This window comes from Dinoponera quadriceps, unplaced genomic scaffold (assembly GCF_001313825.1).
Source record: "Dinoponera quadriceps isolate SergipeBrazil2010 unplaced genomic scaffold, ASM131382v1 scaffold1043, whole genome shotgun sequence".
NCBI classification, from domain to species: Eukaryota; Metazoa; Arthropoda; class Insecta; order Hymenoptera; family Formicidae; genus Dinoponera; species Dinoponera quadriceps.
Window position 1 is genome coordinate 1,480 of NW_014555187.1, and position 7,680 is coordinate 9,159.

General features: G+C 39.9%; 1 pseudogene; it reads left to right on the forward strand.

Moving 5' to 3' along the window:
• Window positions 1-1,189: 1,189 nt before the first annotated feature.
• The window catches only part of LOC106743388, an 11,497-nt pseudogene continuing 5,006 nt past the window's right edge, over window positions 1,190-7,680 (forward strand).

A 7,680-nucleotide genomic window follows, 5' to 3' on the forward strand; every position in this document is an offset into this window, starting at 1 on the left:
TTAAACGCGTCCTTTCTGCTCGCGCATAATTGAAAGGATATTAATTAGTACAGACTAATCGGGGCTGGAAGGGCGGAACATAAATGAACTTGGCGAAGATATATGTCACGGATCTCAGAGTATTACTGGAAAGTGCTTGTCTTTTCGATCGCAGCACCGGCTGTGTTAGGGCGTTGAAGAATCGCCATTAACACGTTCCCTGCCGCGTGAGGCGTATGCGCCCCACGCTGAACTTTCCGTTCAAGCAATTTAGTATTATCATTGTAAAATGAAGAATTTTTAAAAAATTCATTATGCAGTCAATTATGGGCATTTTAATACTATTGCTGATGCGCTCATTTGATCGTGGGGCGTATACGCCCCACGCGGCGTGATAGACAATTGTAGTGAATTCATGGATTATATATAACAGTCTTACAAACCGAAAAATAACAAGCATCGAATTCCGAAAAAAATTAGCAATGAATCTGATGTCGTGTAGTAATAATGATAATAATAATAATTCTCTACTCATTGGACCAAGAAGAAATCGACACGAAATTAAAAAAAGGAAGGCCGCTTTAATTCGATAAGAAGGCGCTGCAAAATTTGTTACAAAAAAAATGTTAAAAATTTAGGTTCCCAATCGGCAAGAAACTGTACTGTAAAAGTTGCAACATTCTGCGATAGTTGTGTGGATAAACCACACTTATGTTTGCCATGTTTTAACAAAGTTCACCGTAATATCCTTTTGTGATTGTATACAAACTTGATTTCAATTAAAATGTTTTATTTTAAACTGATATAGGCATGATAAAAAAATTATATGTGAGGATACAACTCGCTTGGTAATGTTCCAGGTATTTGTTAAATTAATTCCTAGAAAAATAAATTTATTGTTTTGTTGTGTTATGCATCTTAAACTATACACCCCTTCCTTGATAATTATGATTTTTGCACTATTTTAATTATTGTTAGGCAAACGCCAGAAACAAAACAATACAATTGTAAAGCGTGGGGCGCATACGCCCCATGCGGCCTGAATGGAAAGTCTTCAAAAAACGATCTGGCAGGGAACGTGTTAAAGCCGTGCTACGCCTCTGGTAAGTAATAGCTTTGTCTTCCACGCTTTTTGTTCTTTCATTCCTCATTTACCGTTTCCGTTTCTGCCCCTCGGCAAACGTATTCACCGGCTCACCGTCGTGGAGTAATGGACGTGAAAGCTGCCGGAGCAATTAATACCGGCAATTGGACGGAAGATAAACCGGTAAATTGTTTAAGGAAAATAAAGATCCTTTACGGAATTAGTGTAAGAATTACATCCTCTTTCACTGAGAACGTAATGTCTGTATCACTTGACAGACTAGAGCGAAGCATAGCAATTGGGACTTTGAGATGAATTCGACACTAGAATTCGACACTAGAATGTTCATTTACGGTGAACAATAGTTTAAACAATTTCAATAATATCCTAGTATAATTGTTGAAAATGATATTTACATATATATTGATTTATACATTTCGTCGTCATATTTAATTCGCGACAGTCAATTTGACAATTGCCAAGTTACGATGTGAACCGTCCAAATAGCGAAATACAAGCAAATGTCTGATCAATAGCCGCTAATCAGTTATAAGGAAGAAATTAACGCATAGTAAATACTGCGATTAACGGGATAAATGACGTTTCACGTTGCCGCGACCGTGCTGCTCAGGCGCATTAAAGTGTTACGGACGACTATTCTTTCCTGTAGAGGGAACTCCCTGTGCTGAGTGAGGAAGTGAAAAAGTGGTCTTTTTCGCAATTTTTCACGAGATGGCGGGCGCGACTCGAGCGAGTAAATATTCAGTCCCGCGGCACCGCAAAATCCTAACGGCCGGCAGGGGACACCTGGGCTCTCCTTTGTTGGCAAAGAAATTTTTGAGCAATCGCAAATGGACCTCGGCCGTTTTTACCCGCGTTTAGCGCCTCCTCGCGTAGCGGGGGTCCTTACGTACACCGGACTCGGATTCGCGACGGGAAAGCCGAAGAAGGACGTGAACACTCTCTCTCTCTCTCTCCCTTTCTCACGAAAACTTCTGGCTCGTGCGATTACTCTATTCCGAAGTATTGCCACCGTCGGTTCTGCAAAATCTCGAAAGCGGCATTCGAATAGAGTAGGGAAAACAAATTGTATGGAAAGATGAAACAGTCTTAATGGACTCTCTGAATGGGAGCGGAATTACGCGAAAGAAGTAAGAAAATGTGGGTTAAGTAAAACGCTACTGGAGCGTCGAACGGCGAAGCCTGCGAACGTTCCTTGGATCCCGCTCCCCCTCGCTCCCGTCTCTCCCTCTTCCCCTTCCCCTTTCGACTGTTGTGCAAAATACTATTTAAAACAGCGGTGAAAGGACGACGGAGCGTACAAGAAGTAACAACAAATCGGGAGGAACAAAGAGAGCTGATGCGTAGGTGGCGGGGATATACCTTCTAGCAGTCATCGTTTCCACCCCCAGTAGCGGTTCTCGTCGTGCTAGGCGGGCGGGAGTCTATCCCGCCGCTAACTCCGTTTAACCCTTTCGGTACTACTGCCGCCTATTGGCGGCATCCACGTACGTCTCTAGATACTGGGCTTACGCTGCCGTACAGTGTGTTACGTCCCGGACGCGAATGTTGGGTTATTGAAAGGCACGGAATCGCGCCGCGAACGCGAGGCTTTTGGAGTATAAATGTCCTTTTTGGGTCAATGGATTTAAGCAATTTACCCTGGGATGGACGAGACTGTGTGAATGCTGTTGTGGATATGAATGAGCGCGTATGTGCGTATATGTGTGAGATTGAAGGAGGTTGATAGACAAAAGAATTGCAAGAATTAAATTTATTTAAGTCGTACTCGAAGTAGAAGCCGAGAGAGAGTCGCGAGGGCGAGAGTCACGCTCGGCTTCCCGCGTCACCTTTTTATAGGTAGGTGATGAGACACTCCCGCGCAGGTTCGTCATTACCCAATCAGGAGTAAGATACATCTCACGCCATCAGAAATGAGTCATATAGGTTTATCTTGCAGTTCATTACAACTGTTATTCTTTCGGCTCTATGGCTGCCGACTGCTTTATCCGAAGCGATGATCTGATACCTCGGGGTATGCCTACCCAGAAGATATCGTTTAACACTCAAATGACTGCGTGAGCGAGTAGACTAAACATCCAACAGCGAATTATAATTTAGCGCAAAATAAATTATTTGGCGTGCAAAATGTTACGCGAACGTAGCAAGTGCAACCACTCTTGTGGAAAACTTCCTCGTACCACGAATGTATAACCGCGGCCAGCTCCTCCGTACCGAAAGGGTTAAGTTAAGTTAAGTTTTAATCTTTTTACAAGGTACTCCACGCTAACTTCCCATATCGAGAATTGAAGGAGACATTTTAAAACCTTGAACGGAAAAGACCATTGAACCTCTCTCCCTTGCGGAAGGGGCAGAGCCTGGTCGCTGCGTCGCGGTTGTGTGCTTTCTGGACAAGAGACGTGTAAGAGAGACAGAGAAAGAGAGAGAGAGAGAGAGAAAGAGAGAGAGAAAGAGAGCTGGCCCGGACTGAAGGGTGCAGGGGGCTGCGCCGAGAAACCTGACGACGGCGGAGGGACAACGCTCAACTCGACTTTTATTACATCGAGTCGCTGGAAAACAGGCGCAGTTCATCGGATTATACACTGCGTGCTAAAATGCAGATACAAATTCCCCGCCGAGAACCATGACCTCATTCTTCCCTTCTATTCTTCCGCGTTCCTCTCTCCACCGCCTCTCGTTCTGCGCCTGCGGCTACTCCTTCACCATTTTTCTCCTCTCCTTCCTCTGTCTTTTTCTCTTATTTCTTCCCTTTTTTCCGCCGTTCATTCGACTTCCCCCGTCCGTCGGTGTTCCTTTTGTTACACCCTCGTTCTGATGCTTACTTGTATTTCGCCATTAACTTCGCCATTAGCTCCGTATGCTCCGCCATTCTCAGTCGTTATATCTCTTGCAAAACAGAAACGCGCGCCCTTTTATCTTGCCGGAGAGCCGGGCGCTTCTTCTTCGTCATTGTTGCGCGTCATCCCGGGTACTGAATGTCACTTCGCTTTATCCACCGTGGCGAGACAGCGCGCCAAAGTGGACTGACGACTTAACGACGATAAGTGCTTTTAACGGCGCTCACATTCGACCGGCGAGCTTATTACTATTGTTTAAATATTACAAAGGCATCGCGCTCTGGGCCCGTGGGGATAATTTCTGATTCCTCCGCGCGCTCGTACCGCCGGATTTGCTGGATTTTATGTTCTTCGCGTCGCGAAAAATGATTAAACGCTTGTAACAACGCTATCGTTATGCGTTCTATCCTGTTATATCGTGCGCTGGAAGTATCAATCTTCTTCTATAGCAGTTGATTATAATGCATTTGGAACGCCGAGAATCCCGAAGTATGGATGACGAAAGTCTGAAACGCTGAGCAGCGTATCTTCTCTACTACATATTGCGGCCGCACTTTGAAACTTCGTTGTAGTTCGCGCGGAATTGCGAGGTGCGCGTTATCGGATATATCACATATCGAAGGTTCTAATGTTACTGATATCGATTAAGCCAGTTCTGAGGATCCTGAGGACGAGATTCTGGCACGTGATTGAGGCGTTGGAAGCGGAGGATGGGTGGCAATGAAGGAGAGAGAGAGAGAGAGAGAGAGAGAGAGACAACACGCACGCACACACATATATTTTTAAGATGACTTTCCAACACACCAACAATTTAAAAGATATGTACGTATAAATCAATGTAGAACTATCTCATTAGACTTTATTTCTGTATTGCATCGGCAGTTCGTACAATACCAGCTTACTGGTACCAGACACACAGTTCTTTTGTAAACGTCCGTAATGCCGTTCATTGTTGGCTTGGAAAATGATTGTCGCCGTACTTTTATTACTTATTACTATTATTATTACAGCATTTGCTTTTGATTATTATGTGCATCATACAAAAGCCGGACAATTGATCGATCAAATATCAGGACTGAAACATATTCCGTTTCTTGGCAATATATTCTATGGTGTAGTGCCACAAGGTAAATGGAAATTCCCGATATATTCGCCATTAATTAATTAATAGTTCAGTAATGTTCAACTTATTCTTCATTTGTATCAGCAGATCATGAACTTATATGTTATTACAAAACTATAAACATTACATAATTCTGATTTAATTTTTTTTCTTTTCTCTCACTCATTTTCTTTGATAAAATATCATGCTCGATTTGCTTAAGTAATGGTACAGTATATTTAAAGGAATGAGAATGATAATAATATAAATTTTTCACATATTGTTATTTACAATATATGTGCACAATTTTCAGAAAAATTTTGGTGCTTTTTGCGTATGGTGACGGATAAATATTCCATTATTAAAATATGGGCTTTTTTCATATGTGTTGTGACTATTCGTTATCCAGATGATCTCGAGGTATGTAAGTGAAGAAATGGGTAATGACATATTTTAAAAAATGTATATATACTGAAGAATTATTCCTAAATTTACTAAATATAAATAAACTTACAATTCAAAACTTTTTGGACGTTTCGTTAATGATATATCGCGAAAAGAATTAATTTTCTAAAACATAGTCTCTCAAAGAAGAAGCAGTACTTGAAATTATTCGTAAAATTAATTAATTAGCTATATATGAATTTGAACGTTATAATAAATTAATATTACACAATATCCCACTTCCCGTGATTTCAGGTAATATTAAACAATACGTTACACATCGATAAGAGCCTCATATAATATACTCTGCTTCCTTGGCTAAACACAGGGCTTTTTACCAGCACAGGTAATGCAAAAAACTTATTTTATATACGTGCATATATGCTTTATATTATTGAACATATTGAACATTGAATACATAGCCTAGTAGAAGGTTATTCCGATGAAAATAATCTCATTGTAATATCAGAAAATATATCATTCTATATATAAACAAACATATATAAACATATATAAACATATATAAACAAATTGAGATATTCTCTCAAGTGATAAAATTGTATCACACACTTATTCATTATAATTTCACGAGTTTGTAAATGAGACCTAATAAATATATATATCTCCAGATATATAGGAAAAGCAATCATACTTTCGTGCGGTAAATATTTTCCTATTGATTAACATAATTTTTGATAATGACACGATAAAGATGAATTTATGCGGCTATTTTGTGCTGTTGATTGAGCGCAAATATAAAAAGAAGACAAGTTGAGTTTAACACGTTGACTGCCGGGCCGAAAAAGTGCTACACACATTCAAGTAATATTTACTTAATACGTTAGCTGCCGGTCACGTAAGAATGTGTTGATAGTTAGTGCCCCGCCGAATGCGTGACTGGCTTCTGATACATCACTCCATACCCCGCGCTGGCGCGTGATTAACTCTGTAGAGATGACGCCATATCAGGCGCGGGATCGGCAGCGAAAGTGTCAAGAACTTACTTTACTAAAACGGATCATGAAAAATACGTCGATAAAAGTCTGATTAGTTAAACAATAAATTCAAAAGCGCAAGAAATAATCGCAGACGAGAGTTATTGGTGTTATTGTATTTTATTTTGTAGGGTTATCGCACAATAACATTTGTGTTGGAAATTATTCAAAAAATGATGCTAACCATAATCTTATATATATTTTAGGTGGCACTCACGACGTAAGATACTGACACTTGCATCTCATTTCAATATATTGCGAAAGTATGTTAATGTTTTAGTTGAGAAGAGATAATGCATGACCAAGACTTTAAAAATGTCGGTGGGACTGTCGAAAAAGATGTATTAGCATTTGCTTCTGAACATACGCTGAATGCAATATGTGGTAAATTATGAGATATTTTTGTCATATAATTATTTAGAGAGTTTATTATATTCGAAATAATCAAGAATGAGAAAATTTGTTTGCGCGTGTAGTATCGACGGTACGATAAATTAACGGTATATAATATTTCCGTAGTGATTTTAAATAGTTACATTTATTTTTAGGTTCGAAGTTCTTTTTAGGCAGCATATGATTGTGTATCGCAACTTAAACATAACGGTTTGCAATTATAGAAACTGCAATGAGTACCTCTCTACATGGTTTCAATGTAACTCAAGAAAAATATCTAGAAAAAAATATCTAGAGAAAATTCAATTGGGTTCTCTTCTTGTTTATAGGTAATATAATTAATGGATAGTGCAAATTATATATATTAGGTCTAGTAAAAAGTAATCCATTATTTTTCCAATAGAGGGCTTTACTAATCTGTATCTCGCGTTGTATAAGTCCGATCGGATTACGCCAGATGGCGTTAGAAAGATAAGATTTCGTACTAAAAAAACCTCTCAGACAGTTTTGTGATTGCTTGACTCAGTATTGTTTGAGCGCGCTTCAAAGATGGACACCAGCAAAGAGAAAATACGCCATATTTTACAGTTTTTCTTCGATAAAGGCGAAAACGCAAGCCAGGCGGCTAAAAATGTGAATAGTGTTTATGGTCCTGATACTGTAAAAGCCAATCACGCGCAATTTTGGTTTCGTCGATTCAGTTTCGGTAATTTTGATGTCAAAGATGCACCACGCTCCGGGAGGCCAATTGTCGAAAATGTTGATAAAATAATGGAAATCGTCGAGTCCGACCGTCATGTAAGCACCGTTTCGATTGCCAAGGAG